This window comes from Gallus gallus, chromosome 7 (assembly GCF_016699485.2).
Source record: "Gallus gallus isolate bGalGal1 chromosome 7, bGalGal1.mat.broiler.GRCg7b, whole genome shotgun sequence".
NCBI lineage: Eukaryota > Metazoa > Chordata > Aves > Galliformes > Phasianidae > Gallus > Gallus gallus.
In genome coordinates, this window is record NC_052538.1 from 122166 (window position 1) to 143138 (window position 20973).

The window sequence follows — 20973 nt, forward strand, 5'->3', positions numbered from 1 at the left end:
CATGCGCGAACCTCCAGACGGCATAACGCATGCGTGACCTTCGAGACAATAGTACGCATGCGCGACCCGCTGTACGGCTGTACGCATGCGCGAGCTCCGAAACTTCAGAACGCATGCGCAAGTTTCTTGACTGCAGTCCGCATGCGCGGGCCGCGATACAGCAGAACGCATGTGCGAGCTCGGTGATTCTAGCACGCATGCGCAAGCCTCTAGACGGCAGTACGCATGCGCGAGCTCAGATGGTTAAGTACGCATGCGCTTGCCTGGAGACAGCAGTACGCATGCGCATGTCGCGGGATGGCAGTACGCTTGCGCGAGCTTCGGAACGGCAGTACGCATGCGCGAGCCTTTGAACGGCAGTACGCATGCGCAGACTATGAAGGGGACATTACGCATGCGGCGGCTTCGAGACGGCAGTACGCATGCGTTATCTCGGAGGCTGCAGTACGCGTGCCTTTAGGCTGCAGTACGCATGCACGAGCTTCGGGACGGTGGTACGCATGCACGTTATTCCACGTATGCCTGATTCCAACAGGGGGGTTATGTAAGGCGTCTTGGTGTAGCTCTTCTCCACCTCTCCACTTTGCCTGTAAATCACTCCCTACGTGTACATTTCGGTCCACATAAGTGCAGCGACTACGGTTAATAACCATAGAGACCCCTTCATGCCTTTGCGGTAAGAACGTCGAGGGCCTTTCTATTTTGCAAGACTGATATACTACAGCATGAGGACCCTGGATAGCTTCTCAACTTAGGTTCTCCATTCTTTCCATAGTGACTGATACATTCACAATTGCTTGTTGCAGTTCAGTGACTCTGACATCTGAAAGTACCCATCAAACATAACTATGGAATCCCATAGTCCTTTCAACTAGTGGAGTATTCCCTCTCTTAGTGTACAGCCGCACAGCTCTTAAAAATCCTCATGGTGACTCATTGTGACTGTAGATGCTTGTGTGAGGCATCAGATAACCTGCTGTGCACATCCCAATCCAATTCAATGGAAGAATTTTACATGCGTATCCATTTCCGCACATCCACCAGTACCCAAGGGGGAGCCTACAGCATTTTTGCCTACGCTTCATTGATGCAGTCCCCATGCTCGCTAATATATCTTTATCTCCAGCCCACGTTTTACTGCTAGTGGCCCTAGGATCACGATACCTGCCTTGCTGCCATCGAGCGGTCTCATTATATCCTGTGAGCATCCCAAAATTGCCATATTCCCAACTACACCCTACACCTGTCATCATTTCGGTCTATAAAAATAGTCCAGGTATAAGTAATAATGACAAAATCAACTCAACGACCACCTCTACTCTGATGTTCATCCACGCATTTACAGTTTCCACCATTGTTTTCCATCTGATTTGTTACATAATCCAGTATTGTCCAATTTAGTGCAACTGCTGTGTAAATCGACATATTTCCTACACTTCTTGGGAGAGACATACAAACCCAACTATCTGAAACACCAAAAGCTTTGGCAAGATTTTCTATTAGCTTTACATACCTATTTTCTGGCCAAGCTAAAGCAACAGTTAAAACTATACAAGACAGAAAAATATTAAGCAATTTCTTTTCTTAACATAAGTTTCAGAACTCTCTTGGGGGTAGAGGTCTGCAAAGGGGGTTTGAGGCCTTCTTTGCCCTGCAGCAACGCATCCACAAAAGCGGCTCCTAAATTGTGATTGCCAAGTGGGCAGTGACAAATACTCAGAATAGTCCTTCCTGCTTCGACTAGGACAGCGAATCTGAAAGAAATGTAATATACACATAACCACCTGGAAAAACATCATGTAACAATCCATCAAGCCCTCAGACACTACTCTCCAAAACTGCTACTTTTATTCCCCAAATCTGTCTCTGCAGGCTTATCCAACATTCAGTTAGTATCGAATGGGTGAAATCCATGAAAACAAAAAAGACAAACTCTGCACGATGGCAAGAAATGCTGTTCGGCCATGAAGGAAAAACCAATCCAAAGTGTGATGTCAGCAACACAAGGCACCGACAACCCATCACTATTTCAATAAACAATTGAGTGCGAGGACAAACATGGTGAGCGTGGGAAAAGCTAGACTTAGACTACATCGGGTAATATTTCAAATTTGGGCCAAAGGGCACACAGATTAATCACTTATCCCTTTCCAAGTGTCAGTGCACAACCAATGCACAAACACAGGAAGAGCTGTAAGCCCAATTGAATCTGGTAGTGGAGTCTCCAATCCTACAAAAAAAAAGAAGAAACATGGACATGTGGTACTGAACAACATGGATTAGGACAAAATAGATGTAATTCCAGAAACCCCAAATCATACAGGACACTCACACGATAGCTGTAGTGGAGCCTACTTCTTCATTTTCCATTACACTTGGTCAAAGAACAACAGTTTACATTTCAGTCACTGTATCTCCAAAGAGGCATTCACTGGCAACATGAAACACAGGAAAACAGAGAAGAGTAACACTGCATAACAAGCCGACACATTACTGAACCTAAAAAGCCAAGAACAACATCATGTTGACAGGGAGCAACAGAAGGCACCGACAACCAGCAGTGCTGGGGAGCCTTAAGCCAGATGGTGCGGGGACAGACAGGGTGAGTGTTGGTCAAGCTGGAGTTGCATTCAATCAGGGGACATTTGGACTTGGTGAGTCCTGGGAGACGGCAAAGTGCCGGGCGGCAAGGAGAGAGAAGGAATGTGCTGCCGGTGGATGCGAGAGGCAGCACCAGCGGGACGTCCCCCGCTTCAAGGGACACTTCTCCTGTCTCACCCAGGGCAGCCTCTCTCCCCATTTCTTTTGGTTGGATTCTGAAAGCTTTGATCCGATGGCACGCCACATCTGCCTGGCCAGAGCGAGACACGGAGGCTAAGGGGAGCTCCTGCTTGGAAATAGAAGGTGGGAGAGGTGGTGTCAAGTAAGGGGAACAGGCTTGGAAAGCCCAGTGAGCACAAGGGAAAACCAACACCAAGCCCATAGGACCTCTGCAAGCGTGGGAACGGCCTCCGGGGAGGAAAGAAACTAAGGCAAACATCTCATAAAAGCAGGAAAGCATACTGAATATGAAAATAAGAGAACAAACCCATGTTCTCAGAGATCAACAGAAGGCACAGAGATCCCATCAGAACTGGGGAGCCCTAAAAATAGGCAAAGGAAGAACACCCGGTGACAGCAAGGTGAGTACAAGCAACAACCAACACCAAGCCCTTAGGACCTCAGTAAGCCTGAGAACGACCTCCGGGGTCAGCAGAGCTTGCCAGACAGAGGAAGGAGCAGATCCTGACATCCATCTCTGCCTGTGGGTTCCTGCTTTATCCACCAAATGCCTCAATAGAGTCCATGCTGCGCTCGGGACAACTACACTTTCCCACTGCAACCTGTTCCACACAACACAACACAAGTAGAGATTACCCTCCGGTTTGCCTTGTAGCAAGGCATGCTGTAAGCTGTTCCAAGAAGTAGAGTGCAACACTTGTGGCCATATAGTCGTGTTGTTACCTTTTGCAGCTGCGCCATAGGCACCCAAACCCTGTCTTTTTTATGTATTGGTGCCACAGTAATCACCAACATTTCGATAAGTAAATTTACCACCTCTAGATACATCAGTCCAGCAATCAGTTCAGCAAAACATCCCAGTCTGTGTAGTAGAAGCTGCTGTGGGGTGGGCCAACACAGTCTGGGCTCGGGCCTCTAGAGGCTGTGACTGACCATTCAGCAGGGGGTTGTATGGCCGTCAAGGTGTTGGCAACAGCATGCCTTCCCCCCAGGTATAGAAAGGTTGTCCCGACGTTGCTGTAGAAACATGATGACCTTCAGGAGGGGATAAGTTCGCCTCCGAGTCAGACTCCTCGTCCCCGCTAACCGGCAGAGGGACCTGCCGCAGATTAATGGGGGGAGGAGGCTCAGAGGTTGGCAGATCAGCATCAGGCCCCCACCGCTGTTGGTCCTCTAAAGAGATTGCAAAGCCGAGAGCAGCTCTTGAGGAAATTGGAGGACCCTGTTTCCGCAGGAGCAGCTGTAACTTGAGTAGCAGCAGCAGCCACTTTCGCCTTCACTCTCATAGTCTTAAGCATATTAATAACGATCCGCCAGGTAGAACCCAGGGCTGTAGCATCCTTCGTCTTGCCCTGAAGGACTCTGTCCCACATACAGTCCTCAATTTTGTGCCATTCTTCCACTACAAAAATGAGCGGAGGAGCCTGCAAGAGCCCCTGTTCTCGAGCCCACGTCACTAGCTTAGCTAGGTCTTTGTCCTTCACTGTCTCCCCTCGCTTACTGAGGATACTGAGAAGCAGTGTCTGTGCTGCTGCAAATTCCACATCCATGCTAGCAGCAAGTGGCAGAGGAGGAAGCTGCGCAATCTTCCTACCTAAGTAGCCACCCATCCCAGCACACGGCACTCACCCCGCTGCGGGTCTAAGTCAACGTGTGTCTGGCACACGACCCTCTGAGCTTCCTCCCTCTTGGCCCGGAGCTTACCCATTGCGACCTTCCCCACTCTCGTTGCCTTCCACGTCGAACCGCTGCGGCAACTTGTGCAGCTTTTCCGAGTCCCTGTTCGGGCGCCACTTCAAGGAAGGCAGCCTGAATTCTAGCCCTTGCTTCTCTAAGAAGTGTTGTAAAAGATTTAGGGCTACCTCTCTTTCCGTGGTTACACTGCAATCCGTGTCTAACCACAGTACGTCCCACGTCTAACCGCTGTGCGTTCTGCGTCCCACCGCTGTGCGCTGTGCCGTGCACTCCGCATCCCACCGCTGTGCGCCGTACGCAGTGCCCAATAGAGCCCTCCAGATCTTGTGCAGACCCCTTTTAGTCAGTCTAGGCAATGCTGCCCCCCAACTTGCCACTGCAACGTTACTGCTCTTGGTCCGAATCACGCTACACAAACATTCTGACCTTCAATCCCAGTTTCTCAGGTCCCTGTTCAGGTGCCAGATGTTGTGGACCCCCAAGGGTTCAAAACCGGAATCATCCATTTGCTGGCTGAGCCGCGTGGGGAGTAATGACATGACCCAATATGAGTGCATCAGAATTTCCATTTATTTTCCGCTTCTTACACACATATATAGATTGTAGCAAATGCATCAGCTTGTAATTGGTTGGAGCATTGTGAAAAGCCTCCTACCTAACAATACCATTGGTCATGCGTGTTTTCATACCATTCCACTGTCTTTATCTCTTCCCAGGAGAGCTACCCCTTTATCTTAACTGAAGCCTCAGTTTTTCTTCCTGCTTTGACAGCTTCAAGGTCTCATAGCCTGGGTTGTGCACATAGCACCCGAGCTCACAGCCATTATAATGAGCTAGTACTTTTCCATTTGTAACTCCTACCAATTGTTAGGCCTGTTCTGCTTGTACAACTGTTCAAGAGACCCACGGCCCCCTTGGCTGTGGAGCCATCCCTCAACAACTCTCCACTGCCACCTGATGGACACAAGACAAGGTAAGTAGAGATCACCTTCTAATAATGAAATACAGATCTCTTACCCCTTTCCAATGATCTGGGCACATCAAAGACGCAAGGCGGGTAGGTCACAAAGTGCAACGGCATCTGGTGCTGACATCCCCAATCCTAGAAGGAAAAAAGAAACCTTCACACATGGTAATGAACAAAATGGGGTAGGGAGGAGTAGTGGGCATCCCAGAAAAACCCAAATTATACACAGCCCTCACCAGAAGTCTGCTGAGGAGCTTACCTCTTCCTTTCCCACCACACTTGGTCAAACCTTCCTAGACTGCATTTGGGTCATCATAGATCCCATCAGGTGTACATTTCCAGCCTGTAAAACAAAAGGAAGGAAGAAAAACACAGCATAAAAGCATGAAATGGTACTGAACCTGAAAATAAAATAACAAATCGAAGTACTCTGGGATCAACAGAAGACATGGAGATCCCATCAGAACTGGGGAGCCCTAAAAATGGGCAAAAGAAGAACACCCGGTGACAGCAAGGTGAGGACAAGCAACAACCAACACCAAGCCTATAGGACCCCTGCAAGCGTGGAAACGACCTCCGGGGTCAGCAGAGCTTGCCAGACAGAGGAATAAGCAGATCTTGGCATCCATCTCTGGCTGTGGGTTCCTGCTGTGTCCACCAAGAGCCTCAGTAGAGTCCTTGCACCCTTTGGGAGGGTCACAACTCTCCACTGCCACTTGATCGACACCTAAAGGCAGCTGGTGCAGGGACAGACGTGGTGAGTGTTGGTCAAGCTGGACCAACAAGCTGATACCAATCATACTGAACGGCCCGAATAGCAACAACACTCTCTGGGAGCAATAGAGCTTGCCTGCCGTCATGCAGCAAGGATATTGGGGTCCATCCTTTGCTTTGGTTCCTCGCTGGGTCCACTAAGATCCTCAGTAGAGTCCTTGCACCACTCAGGAAAACTCCTGGCATCTGCAACCACCTCCCGAACAAAAACACACAGAGACAATCATGAATGAGCAAACAAACAACTCCTCAACCCTTCCCAAGGCTCAGGACTCGCCCAACACAACACAAATGGCAGCATCCAGGCACAGATCCTTCCCCTGTGACTGCCAGCCCTTCCATGAGCTCAGAGGGGGATGCAGCCTGGCTCCACCCCATCTCACTCCACAGAAGAATTGCTTCCACCTGTGCTCCCTGGGCTGTCCACACTCCCACCAGGTGCTCCATCACTGCTTCAGGCCCACACCTAACAGTTCCCGTTGGGCCAGCAAGGAAACAAATATTTAAGAGAAACAGAAAAGGAAAAAAATTAAAATTAGAGTAAGAAAAATCAAAGGAAAAGAATACTTAAAAAAGGGGGGGAGGGGGGGGGGGCAGGTGGGTGGGACCTGAAAGGGAAAAAGAAGCAAATGAAATGGGCTGGGAAATGGGAAGAGTAAGAAAAGATACAGAAAATGAAAAATAAATAGAAAAAGATGGAAAAAAAATAAAGGCAAAGGGGTGATGCAAGGTAAAGGGGGTCAGGAAAGGGCCAACAGGTGGTCAGGGAAATAAAATTCAAAAGGCAGTGAAGACGACAAAAAGGCACAGGGGAGAGCAGGGCAAAAGGGGACCCAAGAGAGGAGAGCAAATGAGCATAGAGGAGAGGAGGGCAAAAAGGGATCCAAAAGAGGAGGAGCACCAAGCCAGTTGCAATGGCAATGTCAGCACCAAGATCCACAGCAGAGGCCTTGCACTGCTCTGCAGTTCTTCAGCACCTCCTGTTGTTCCAACGGACACAGATGCTTGAAAACCTCTAGAGAAGTTGATGGAAAGCCTAGGGAATGAGCAGAGAAAGCTCAGAGAGTACCAAGGCAAGGTGAGCCCAAGCCTACAGAAACTCCGCAAGTGCCAACACAGGCTTGAAGAGCAATAGAGCTTGCCTGACACCAGGAAGGATGGCTAGAGAGCGCCGTTCTTTGCTATGGCTCCTTGCTGGATCCTTCAAGCCCCTCAGCAGAGTCCTTCCAAGGCTCAGAAAAACCACTGCCGTCAGCATCCACAGAAAACAAACATAAAGACAATCAATAATTAACAACAAACTAACAACAGGCTCAGCACTCCCCTGACCCAACATCAGAGCAACCCCCAGGCACAAACCCTTCAGCTTCCAGCCCCTCCATGAGCTCAGGGTGGGATGCAGCCTGGCTCCACCCTGTCCCACCCCCTGCTTCATTGCTTGCACCTGTGCTCCCTGGGCTGGCAGCAACCAACGCCAGGTGCTCCATGAGTGCTGTGGGCAGTTCTGGGCTGGGAACACAGAGCAGAGTCAGCAATGGGAGCAGTGGGGCTCAGGGTTATCAGTGGGGCACAGCATGATCAGTGGGGCCCGGAGGAGAACCATGTGTCCAGGACATCCTCATCTGTGCCCCATAAGTGACCCTCAGTGAGCCATACTACCCCATAAAGGACACATTGTGCCCCATAAGTGCCCCACAACTGACCCACAGTGCCCCATATGCGACTCATAAGTGACCCACCAGTGACACATTGCCTCACTCCAATTGCTAGGAGGAAGAGGAGGTTCTTTGATATCTGCACACCTGGCATGAAGTTCAGAAGCAGGTGTTCAGGTGTTGGTCCAAGCAGTTTATTACACATCTTAATAGGGGAGATGGGGAAGGGGAGGGCAGACAATTGGAGGTGATGGGGAAAATGTCTCATTTTCTCGTGATAAAGGTGGTATTTTGTGGCTACAGTATTTTATCTTCTGGAGAAAAGTTGTGTTTTGGCAATGAAAAAGACATTTTTGGGAGAAAAGTGGTATTTTGGGGGAGAAAATGTTCTATTTTGGGGAGAAAAGTGGGATTTTGGGGTGAAAATGTCTTATTTTGGGAAGAAAAGTGGTATTTTGTGGGAGATGTCATATTCTGGGGGAGAAAAAGTGGTATTTTGGGGGAGAAAATGGCATCTATTTTGGAGAAAAGTCATACTTCAGAGAGAAAACATCTAATTTGGGGAGAGAAAATGTCATATTTTGGGGATAAGAGTGGTATTTTGCGGTGAAAATGTCCTATTTCTTGGGAGAGAAGTGGTATTTTGGGGAGAAAATATACAATTTGGGTAGAGAAGTGGCATTTTGGGGGAGAAGGATCACATTTTGGTGAACAGATGTCCTACTTTGGGGTTAGAAGTGGTATTCTGGGCAAGCAAGGTTCATATTTTGGGGAGAAAAGTGGTACTTTGCAGGAGAAATGTCCTAATTGGGGGGAGAAAATATCATATTTTTGGAGCAAAGAAGGAATTTTGGGGAGAAAATGCCCTATCTCCTGAAAATCCTACTTTTCTCCAGCCAATAGGACAGATTCTCCTGCATAATATAAACTTTCCCCTGAAAATATCAAGTTTTCTCCCCCAAAATACCACTTTCCTCCCCAAAATAGGGCACTTACTCCCCAAAATACCACTTCTCTTTCAAAAATAAGCCATTTGCACCCCAAAATGCCACTTGTTCTCAAAACAATCTGACATTTTTGCCCCAAAATACCACTTTTCTTCCCAAAATGACATTCCTCCTGCAAAATAGCAACTTTCTCCCCAAAATGATACTTTCTCCCCCCAAAATAGCACTTTTCTTTCAAAAATTCCATTCCCTTCTCAAAATAGCCACTTTCTCCCCCAAATGTGGCATTGTCTCCCACAAAACACCACTTTTCTCCACCAAATATGACATCTCCCCCAAAATACCACTTTGCTCCCCAAAATACCTCTTTCCTCCAGCAATGCGACGTTTCCTTCTGCACTCCTTCTATAGACCAGCAGGGGGCGCTCGCGGATTGCCTTTCCTGCTCGGTTTCCAGCTTAAACGCTGCCAACTCCGTTCCTTCCTGCATCACAGCCCTACTCGGTCACACAGAAGGCTGCACCCCATTAACCTACCGAAAAGGGACCATCCGACCGACACTGGGATGCTTTGCTATAGGACGTACAGCTCAATTTCAGCAATGCAAGCAGCAAACCAAGCAATGGATGTCCCTCCTGTTTCTCCAATAAACACAAACTCCATTCAAACTCTTCTGAGCAGCTGTTGATGGCGTTGGCAGCTCCCCATGCCAGCCCAGCTGCTTCATTGATGGGGGGCAAATGAGGGCACAGCAGCTTCTTCCCTCTGGATTTAAGTAACACTGCTGATTGCAGCCATTTTGCATCCTGTTGGTGTGGCTGCAACACTCTCATCCATTGCATCCAGAGCTTGGGGTGGGAGACTGTGGCAGCAAGTGCTGAATGGCACCATTTACAGCCTAAGTGTACATAGAATAACATCAGGTGACTTCTTTTGCTGGTAAGCAACATGAACGGGCAGCTGGTCTTCCCAAAAGCCATGGGAAAATAACACATCAAGCCATGGAAGCGCCATGCTGCCCAAAGGAGTGCCTGCTTTCTCCCTGCCTCCGCAAAGCTGTGCCCATCACTGCACATTCACCTCTGCTGAGCCTAAAGAGACACAGCTGGCGTTTCTGATTGATAGCTTCGACACTGCAGCACAAAGAGCTGTCCCACATCACCAGTGAGAGCCATTTGCTCCTCGACACCACTGGCAAGCCAGGGCCAGGATCTGCAGAAATATCTGGGCTGAAGTGCGGTGCTTAAGTCTGCACTTGGGCACCCGTCTGAGTGGCAGAGAGCTGAGCCCTGCACCACATCCATGGGAATAGGCTTTCCAAGGAGGTGTGGATGCCCCATCCCTACCGGCATTTAATGCCAGGCTGAATGTGGCTCTGGGCAGCCTGGTCTGCCGGCTGGCAACCCTGCACATAGCAGGGGGTTGGAACTGATAAGCACTGTGGGCCTTTGCAACCCAGGCCATCCTGTGATTCCATGATATGATTCCACCTCACCCTGTTCACATGAAAGCCTTACAGCACAGCCATTCCTCCTCCTGCACGTGGCACTGATGTACAGCACTCATTTTCTTAGGAAGGGCCACAGGAAATGCAGGCCCACGAGAACATCTTCCTCCCAGTGGGGATCTGGCAATCCTGCAATGCACCATAAAAAACCTGAGAGCTGTCACAGATATTTGCACAGTATTAGTGACTATCATTTCAACATGAAACCCACCTTAATGAATACCTGACAACTGAACCTTTTAGAAGAATGATTTAGCTTGATGTGGCTGCACGCAGCTGCTGTTTGTTGAACGATACGCTGCTTAAACAGCCACTGAAAGAGCACTGCCTCACTGCAAACCAACACCTGCAGCTCTGAGGGCACACTGGGGGCACGTGATGGTCTCAGAGCAATCCCGGATTTAAGAGCAAGCTTTGCTGGATTCATACATCCTTGTTCCCCATAAAAGCGCCTGCAGTTCCTGCCCTGTTCCAACCTTGTTTCCCCAGACAGAACAGAAAGCTGGCACGTCCATGTGCCCTCCTGCAGCACAGCAGATGTTGTTAGGGCTTTGCTCAGCACACACAGCCACCAGCAAAGCCCCATTCACAAGGCTGGCTGCTCTGCTGCTCTCCATCACCTCCTCCCAAAATGCAGCTCAGCGGAATGGTACCGCAATGGGCAGAGGTTGCACAAAGCTGACCTCATGCTTTATCCTTTTATTATGAGCATCAAATAAAATGTCGTGAGGTTCAAAACCTTTGGATGCAAAAAGCTGGCTGCCTTTCTTCCAAGCAGCGGCGTTAGGCTGGGTTTCATTGGTTCCCATTCAGAACAATCCCTGTTGCCACCCGGATAACGTGAAGAGCCATTCGTTTAGTTTGTACCTTCCAAGAAAGCTCATCTTCTGCACAACCAGCCAAGCCCACCAGTTGGAGAGAGAAATACCTTCCAGCCTGCCGTGGTGAGTCAGAACTGTGAGAATCCTGACTCAGAGCACTGAGAGCCCCGACATGGGCAATCTGGAAGAGTTGCACTATATATCGTACCAACATATATGGTACAATAGATATACACAAGGCAGGTATCTGGTTTTGAGGGTGGGCCATGCCACGTTTCTACCAGCAGACGTCACGTGGAAATGAGATGTTGTCCCAGATGACATCACATCTCCCCTTGCTGGGGCACAGGGCAACAAGGGGCACCCAGAACAAGCCTGCCCCTGCCTCAGAGCCACCTGGAGTCTGAGGTCTTGATGGCAAGGCAGAGCTGCCTTTCAGCTGGGGGATGGCTGGGACTACCAATAGGTATCTTGCACCTTCATAGCAGACCTTGGTAGCATCCCAAGAAGCTGCTTTTGGCTATCCATGCCCCTAGCAGAACATGCCACCCTTCTGCCTAATGCCAACCATTACTTACACAGGGCAAAAATGCCCTACCACTGATGTGCACCCGGATAGTCAAGGATATTCAGGTCTGTTCACAAATGCCAGGTGGGGTTTCTTTGCATTCAGCAGCACTGCATTCATAAAGCATCCCTTTCCCAAATGCGAACAGTGAGCAAACATAGCAGTCAGATAACCATTGCTCATCTCAGAGCAATTTCCAAGTTCCAGACAGGCACTACATCACGTTCTAAGATACTTGAACAGCTAGTCTTCCTCAATGGAAACCTACAGAGCCCCAGTCTGCTCTCAGTCACATAACCACAAAAAGCTCAGCATGGCTGCACACCAGCTCTGCTAATTTCCACTGCCTTCCAAGCACCATCTCCAGGAAGAGACCCTTCCAAGCTGTGTCAGGATCCTGCCCCAAACATCTGCCACCACTTCCTTAGCAGAGACCAAATTGACCGCAGCCAAACAGACCTCAGCAGCACTGACAATCATGAACTCTGCACTGTGGTTGCAGTGCAGGCTTCAGAGACTCGCCTCCCATCTCTGGACAAGCCAGCACTGCCTGCCTTCAGGTTCAGTCCCTCAGCTGCCAATAAGGGCATATGGCCTGTGCTGACTGTCCAGGCAAGCAGCTGCTGGACCATGCAGTCTTGTGAGCAGGAGTGAAGCACATGAGGACAGCTGTAACGCCATGCAATACAGACACTGAGCACCACAGTTCATAAGGATGGAAATCTTCCTCAGTGATGATGTTCTTTCCCTTTTCCTTCTCAAGTGAGCAGCCCTTCCACAATTCCCGTCAACTGATGCTTTGTTTTTGTTCCAGGAGGGGAACAAGCAAGGTGGACGCATCATACAAATGGATTTGCAATGACCCCATGAGAGTGTGGGAGCTCTGATGTTCAGCATCCTCACTCAGAGTGCCAAGCACCTGCAGGTCAACCTACACAAGCATGAGCTCCATCAGGCTGACCTGCAACACCTCGAAATAGAGATGACTCATCTGTAAAAAAACAACAGCAAGAGGATTTTTTCCCCCACCAGCCTCAAGCAAGAGGAGAGACTTGCAATGAAACCAAACAGATGAAGAAAAACATCTCGTACTGAAACAGCTCTGGCAGAGCTTCCACACCCCCTGCAGTGGTTTCTAACTTGACATCTCAGCTCTCACTGGCCCCACGACCAGCAGCTCCAGGATGCCCATGGCAGGGAGTGCATTCCCCCCTCCCCACACACCTGCTGCAGGGGACGCAGGCAGCAGACAACTCCAAGGCTCCCCTTGAACTCCCCTGGTATGGTGGGCTCCAAAGGCACCCAGCAGCCACCCGCCCCAGCAGCACAGCAGACAGGGTGATCACTGTAATTAAAACAGAAGAGAAGCAGCTAAATTACAGGTGTGAGAAGTGAGGAGCAGGCCGGTCTGCCAGCACGACAACCACAGGCAGTGGGTGAAGCCTGGAGCTCTGATACTCTGCAATTGCACCCAAATCTGAGGACAGACAGAAACAGGCATTTGCCTCCATGAAGTCACGCTGCCATTTGTTTCCTCTCCCTTTCCAGCCCATGCTTTGCCATGCAGACATTTCCATGCTAAGTGATGCCTTCCCCCCTGCTCTGCGGTACAACCGCATCCAAGAGCGACCCCACAGCCTGCAGGACATCTCAGAAACGCCTATCAGTAAATCACAAACCATCCCTTCACAGAGCAGCCATCTGTCCACAGAAGGAAACCCCATGGCATTACGTGCTCCTTTCTTCAACAAAGCTATTTGCCAGATGCCACAGAAGAGAAGGCCCAGGGGGAGAGGAGCCCCTGTGCTCCTGCGTGGACACCGCTGCCACCCCAGCAGGGCTTTGACACCACCCTGGGGTGTTGCTCAGCAAAACGTGATGCACATCTGTCTCAAAACAACCAACATGCTGACCAAGCACACCTTGCCATTCCTAATGAGGGAGCTCCAAGCTAAGGCAGAGAGCACAGGTGAGCATCTCCCATGTTTCCCATCCTCACCATTCCCTCTATCTGAGATCATCCCAAGTGCTCTGAATGCAGCTTAAGGGCACAGGTGCAGCCCAAGGCCTGGCTGTAGGAACCAGACCACCCTGGTCTCCCCCAGGAGTCTGAAGTGGGATCTGGTGCCTTGTATGCAGCTGCGATAGGCATCATTAAAAGGATTTAATTAACAAACACAAAAGCAAACCCCCAAAAGTTTGGCCTTCCTGTGAGCTCCGGGCACAACCCTCATCTCAGAGAAGCACGGGGGTGCTTTGCAACTGTTTTCACTCCCCGCAGCTCTTTCCTCCTCGTCTTGCCTGCCTTCCCATCCCTCCCCCCTCTCTGTTCCCTTTCCCTGCCTGGTTGGTGCCCCTCTCACCCCCCCCCCCCCCCTCCCGCTCGGTGCCCTTCTGGCCACCCCCAGCCCCATGCACACGCAGCACCTCCCGCATCAGCAGGAGCGCGGCATCAGGAAGGAGCCACCACAGAGAGCCTGCACCTTTAAACGCGCGTTACTCCCGCAGCCATGTCGCTCCATGCTTAATTGCAGCCATCTCTGCGCGTCTGTCTCAGTCCGACACCCCCAGATGCAGCCTCCTACGCCGGCCCACGCTCTGACTCAGAGCACTTGGCAAGCAGCTCCGCTCCCCGCCGACCGCTCCCTTCCAACGCGTGCTGCTGCTTTCATCCATTCCCATGCAGCCCTGTGAGTCATTGGGGCCGTCTCCGATCCCAGCCCCGCCGGCCGCAGCCCGCACGGGTGTTGCTTTGCGTGGCTTCGGCTCGTGCAGAGCGGAACGATGCGGGCGGGCAGCGTCTGCCTTAAATGAGCTGCCCGGAGTCATTATTGCCTATTGAGAAAGAACTGGGTGTGCTCTGAAAGCAACACCACAGCGACGGCATCGTTCTCAGACGTAAAGTCACAGCTGTGCTCTCAAACTCTCGCCATCATTCGGAGGCGATTCAGCAGGCAGCCTTTTGCACCTGAACGAGGCAGGAATCCCTTCCCTCACCCTGCAGATGGCAAAACGCTGCCACCAAGCGCTGGAACGCTCCTTCTGGCAGCAGCTGAAGCCAGGCTGCCACCAGCAATGCAGGTCAATTTCTGGGTTTGGCAACGTGAAGATGACAGTCAGGCCAAGTCATGCCATGCCTCCAGTGTTTCCCCTTGCTTCATGGGCGTGAGTCCAACCCAACCCCCCCGCTGTGCAGCACAGCAGTAACCAAAGGCTGAGTTGTGCTGCCAAACTGCACACATCCCAGCAGCCAGTGCTGGGGTGCATCCTTCCAATGGGCACCTCCAGCTGCTGACTGGTATCAACAGCACCACATGCATGCACCAACACTGGTCAACCTGACTGCAGTAAAGTTGATTGAACGCGCAAAGCCAACACACCTAAAGCAGCCATGCACAGCCACACCTGAGATCCAGCCTTCGAAACTTCAGTGGCAACATACAGTTCATGGAGTGTCACCCACCTCTTTAACACCAGTAATGCCAACAGCACCTCGTACAGATGGAACATGAGACTCAGCAAAGCACAGCCTGTATCTGGATACGACCGCAATTGGTTTCCTGGCTCCATAAGTCCCATTTTTGGGTGTCTCTGTGCAAGAATGGGAAGTTAATTAGTACTGTGGGACTGCTGCCATCCTGCTGCACTGCAAGTGAGCTCAGCACAGGACAAGGTAGGTACCAACAGATCAAACATGCACGAGCTGTAACACAGGTACCAATGTCACCTGCCCTTCATCTGTGACTAACAAATGATAGCAACGACAAGGATAGCTTCTTAAAACTCACCCAATCTTTTAATGTGCAATGGTGTGGTGTCTCCATCCTGTAACCTCGCGTCCATCATTCCCAAGAAAGGCCTTGATGCAGCAAAAGAAACAGAGCTGATTGAAACCACTGCTTAAATGAGCTTTTACCTCCTTTCCAGAGCAGTTCTACCAAAGCTATTGCCCAATGACAGACGGGTTCCTGTAAGCATCCCAGCCTGCCCAGGGCCAATCTCATCAGCTCAGGTAATGGGCAGCAGCTGCTGGGACTTTCACAGGTGGACCTTCATTTCAAGCTAAAGGAGAGAAAAAAGCAGCAGTGGAGAAATTGTTTGGTTCTATTTTCAAGCATCAAAGGAAGGGGGGTGGGGGAGAGGATGTGGCATGTGGGACTCAAAGATGATCTGTGATGCAAGAATGTCCTTGTACCTTCTTTCTTCTTTACAGGAAGAAACCTTGGATTTACTCTTAATTTGTACCATGTTATCAAATTGGAGCTCCAGACAGCATCAGAGCCTCACTCTAAAGAGGCAACAAATACAAATGGGTAGGAAAAGAAGGAGGATAAGGTATTAAAACAGAGGATGGTCTCTGTATAACAGCTCACAAAGGGAATATTTGCTGCCTTTGGAAACACGTGTGATGAGAAATACTTACTACGATGACTCGAGTGTGCCCAGTGAAGGAAGCAGAAGGCAAGTGCAGTCCCTGTGGTGGGAAACCAGCAAGGTTTTACTCTCTGCCCCTTTCTCCTGCAATAATAAGGAATGCTCCCCTATTTGCCTTGGCCTCCTGTTGCATCACCAACCATCGGGGGATCCTGAAGGCAGGGAGAATACAGCAGAAAGCAATGAGATGTCTCCTCTGGCTGGCTGTCATTAAGCTTGGATCAGGGGCATCTTAGCGGGAGCTCCCTGACATCGAGCAGGCGGCTCTCCAAAGCTCAGCCCTGGGTCCATGAACTTCCACTTCCACAGCCTTACCCTACAAGGGGACGTGGGTGAAGCCTGCAGCATCCCTATGGGACACAGAGCACATCTTCACTCCCAGGCACAGCCTCTGGGGAGTCTTTCAGACAGAAGGACCCAGCAGAGAGCACCCGGATTCAGCTTCCAAACCCTGGTTTTTGAATGGTGAAACCAGGAGAGATCACTGCAAGCCGAGGAAAAGCAGGGAGGGATGGTTTTGGAGCCCAGAAAGGAATGGTGGCTCTTAATATAGCAAGGGGAGTAATATAAAAAGAGTCTTCCTATCTCCCACCTCCTACAGACACACTTATTTTAGCTCCCAGCTCCACCCCCCAGCACACAGAACCCCCCCAGCATTGCCAAATGCCTGATTCTGGAGACAATTTGCATACTGGGAACAATTCAAATCTTGTTTGCTGCACCCCACTGGAGCACCCAGGGCTGAGGCTGGCCAGCAACCCCTCATTGCAGCCCTGGAGGGCTCAGCCTGCTTTGCTGGCTGCTGGCAAGAGGCTCGTGGGCCCCTGTGGGTCCTGGCCAGGGAACAAGCCAGCAACACGGGTGCTTCCCAGCACCCCCAGCACATAGGGCCCTCCTCCCAGCAACAGGGAGCAACTCTCTTACGTCATCCCGAATCACAGAAGTAACTCCATGCTTTCTATCCCAAAGATGCTCCCAACAGAACTCAACCCTCTGGGCAAAGCTATGCATTGAGCAAACCTCACGCTCTACAAATGAAGGGTTCCCCATTAACAAATAATCACTCTCATTTGACGGAGTTTCCTTCACACAGCGTTATTTTTACCCATTAAACGAGGTGTCAGCAGTACTTATTGTATCATGTCATATTATGACAGGAATCATAGATGAAATATTCTCCTTTTATTTCCCATTACAGTCACTGAGAGCAGCTGTTATCTGGTACCATTCGAGACATCTCCCCTCTGTGCCTACATCAAAGCATCTCCTGGTGATGCCCTGCGAAGCTGTCAGATCCTTTCCTTACACCACCAACCCGGGACACTTTCATCTAGGCACAAAAGGGGAGGTTGTTTAATCAGCATCAAACACGAGCTGCTCTTAATTAAAGAAATAATAACAATTGTTTCAGCCCTTACGTCATGCTGGGATGTGTCAGCAGCTGCAAGGCCCACAGCGCAGTGCATCCACAGGTGCCATGTGAATGGCAATGGCAAAACTTCCCTGTTTTGAAATACCCAAACTAATTGGCCTCAAAACTAATAAAAAGAAAGGTTTTTTTTTTTTTTTCGTTCCTAAATTCCAGCCTGGAGAAAGCTGAAAAGAAATGGAAAGTTCTTGCTTTCACAAAGGATGAAGAGTAAGAGCTGGGGGATGGAGGAACAGCCCCTTGTTTCCTCCCCCATCTCCTCCTCCCACGGTGGCTCCAGCACTCCAGGAGATGTGGAACACAGCAGCTGGACATGAATGCAATTTGGCATCACAGTGATTTAGGGCTTTTTTTCATTAATTATTACAACCAGGAAACATTTTCTCCTCTTTCATTACCACCCCAACCCTGAGCCAAGTATTAAATAAGACTTAATTTAATTAGTTCTCACATTCTCCCGTCTTGTAGGACTACTCAGTAACACAAGGTCCTCACCCAGCTCCCTTTCCTGCAGTCAGATAAAATCCTGCTGATGGCACTGGGAACGTTCAGGCTCCTCATTTACATGCACAGTGAGGTGCCGTGAGACGCAGAGACATTTCTAGCCCAGCTCACCTCAGCTCTGCCATGCTCAGCTCTCCAAGGGGCTCGGCGGCAGATGCTCCCCGTCTTCCTCTCACCCCCAGGTCTCCCCTGGGTCACCCAGACCTGCAGCAGAGAGCTCGGGGTTCACAGAGCAGTGAGCACTGCTGGCACCACCCCCTCCCTTCTCTCACCTTTTGGCACCGACGGAGGTGAGCTGGTTGTCCTTAGTTTTGTACTGAAGGGAGAGGGGAGGCGGGGCTCCATCCTCTGCCACTCTGAAGGTGCTGGACCCAGCGCGGGATGGGGCAATCAGCCCTTCGGACAGCCACGGGCACGCATCCTGCTCTATCCTGTGCAGATGCACGGTGAGACCCCCCAGTGAGACAGAGGTACCCCAGCAGAGGTGGCACCACAGCTACTTGTGTGGTGGTCACGGCAGCCGTAGCAAATGGAATCAGAGCAGGCTGGTAGCAGCTGCCAGGTGGGTTCCACAATAGGGCCAGCTCTCTGCAAGGTTTTCATTGATGGCTCAGAGATGGGATGTGAGCACACATTAAGTTTGCTGACAACACTCCAATGGGAGGAGCTTATGGTTCCCAGGAGGGCAGGAAGGCCTCTCAGGGAGTTCATAACAAATCAAAGGGCAGGGCCACCACCAGCTGCATGAAGTGTAACGAGAGCAAGCATTGGATGCTGCACCTGTCAAGGGGCAGCCCTGGCTGTATGGACAGACCGGGTAATGAGAAGCTTCCCTGCAGCAAGGCTGCACGTTCAGTCTGAGCCAGCAGTGTGCCTGGAACCCAAAGGGCCAACTGTACCCAGGGGGACACCAGGCCCAGTGCTGCCACTGGGCAAGGAGAGGGATCGTCCACTGTGTTCTGTGCTGTGCATCCTCACCTCCAGCACTGCGTGAGGGTTGGGTGCCACAGTGCCAGAAGGACAGAAGCTCCAGCTGAGACAGTGATCAACCTGTTATTCCCACTCTACATGGATGTGACGCACAGCTTCTCCTTGCCAGGAGAAGGGATGGGAGAAAGAACTTTGCTCCTGTCTTTACTGCATCCAATCTCATTCGCGTTAGATTAAAACCACCTCATTGCCTGAGAAAAGCCAAACCTGGATCTTCCTGTCACAGAGCTCACAGCCCCGCTGCTGCTGCAGACCAGCACGTGTCCTTCCCATCACCGGAGCCCAGGGAGGTGCTGGGGAGAGGTCAGGCTCGAGGAGCTGCCGCTGGTTTTGCTTTGCAGGGGCACCTTATCCTGTGCAGGCAGCAGCAGATGACCTGGAGAAGGCAGAAAGTGAGAGGGAAGGAGGAGGGGGGGCTGTGGGCGAAGGCGTAGGTGGTGCCGCGTCGCACGCTCCTGCTGGAGCCGGGAAGGGATGTAGAGCGCCCGCTTCGCAGTCCTACGCGCTCCCTGGGACCATCTGTCCTCCCCCAGGCGGCAGCCCCGGGTCGGGCGAGGGGTCCTGCCGGGGGGGGAAGGGGAGAGGGGCAGGCGGTGCTGGAGAGCACGAGCCTTCCTGCGCTGCCCTGAACGGCTTTCAGCAGCCTGCACGGAGCGGATTTCACAGCCGTTTAAGAAATAGGGACCTTCGCGTGAAGAGCTGGATGGCTGTGCCCGAATTCAAAGGAGGACCCGGTGAGCAAAGCGTCTCTCAGGTGCCCAGAAGTGCCTCAGCTGCTCGGCCAGCCGCAGCAAGCAGCAATGCGACCGGCTGTCCCGTGCTGTGGGAATGCAAACTTGAGACGTGGTGAAGGGCCTGCAGTGTAAAGCGGCCGTCTGCGTGCCCGCGCTGCTGCCCGCGAGCCGCAGGTGCCGGGCGGCCCCACACACGCCCGGTCTGCTTTCCACGCCGCGCACCCGGGCTCCTCCTTCGCCCCACGGGAGGTTTCTGCCTGTGCATCAGCACGGAGAACAAAGCGAGGGCTACTTTGCCGCAGGATTTAACCACCTGTTGTAATACTCGCGTTGATCTCATCTTTTCGGGTTAATTAAAAGCCTCTCGCTCGGGTTGCAGGGCTTCTTCCTCTGCACAGCCCCGCCGCCTGCCTCACAGGCTCTGCTGTCTCCCACGGAGATGAGGACGGAGCTCTCCGAGTTCCCCACACTCACGCAAATGGCTGGAAAGGATTCAACGCGGGGCTGGGCGCCTACAGAACAGCCAAAGCCTGGCTGTGCCGGCACAGCTGCGGCAGGCAACGCTGTTCCCCCCGAGCGGACTCGCTCCGAAGCTCCCCGTGAAGCGCAGCGTTTGGGTGCAGCAGCAGCCGGAAGGGCCACCTCGCCCAGGATCCCGTGGGCGTTTCACACGGCCCCATTTAAGCAGTCAAACAGCAATTAGCAGAGCGCGAGCTGCCAACGGCGCGGCCATGAGTCATTGGCGGGTTTCAGAATGCGTAGATGAGCTCCCGGGGTGCTCGCCGTGTCACCGCCGCCTTGCCGGCTGCTTGCCGGGCTGCGAGGCCGCGCACGAACCTCGGAAATCCCGGCCCGCTCCTCTGATGAGAAACGCAATCGCGTTTCTACCGCAGCACGTGAGGAGCTCAATGAGTCTCTTCTCATGCTGGGTCTCACCGGGCACTCCTGTGCAGCCGTGCAACCCCGCGCCGCCCCATCTCACAGCGCCCGTTCGCGAGCAAACAAGAAGCAAACGGGATTTTGGGCTGCGCTGGCTTTTCCGAGGTGATGAAACGACTTTTAAATAGCTCTGAGAACGGAGCTGTCTGAAATCCCCGGGGCGTGAAGGAATAAACTGCGTACGCACACATTCAAACAACGCTGTCGGGATTCAGCTTTACCAAGCAG

The 20973-nt window shown here is 51.5% G+C and overlaps 1 long non-coding RNA gene across 12 annotated transcripts; it reads right to left on the bottom strand.

Moving 5' to 3' along the window:
- Positions 1 to 1297: 1297 nt before the first annotated feature.
- LOC107053791 lies at positions 1298 to 20463 on the bottom strand. Of its 12 annotated transcripts, none has more exons than XR_005861552.2 (9): positions 18194 to 20463; positions 17568 to 17652; positions 15504 to 17479; positions 15179 to 15306; positions 7119 to 7462; positions 5703 to 6683; positions 5494 to 5578; positions 2333 to 4985; positions 1298 to 2230 (listed from the first exon to the last, which is right to left on the bottom strand). It is a non-coding gene; the product is annotated as an uncharacterized LOC107053791 (long non-coding RNA). The 12 variants fall into 12 exon arrangements; XR_005861554.2 differs by having other exon boundaries at positions 15504 to 16301; positions 16465 to 17479; positions 17568 to 20463; XR_005861553.2 differs by having other exon boundaries at positions 15504 to 15574; positions 16139 to 17479; positions 17568 to 20463.
- Positions 20464 to 20973: the final 510 nt, after the last annotated feature.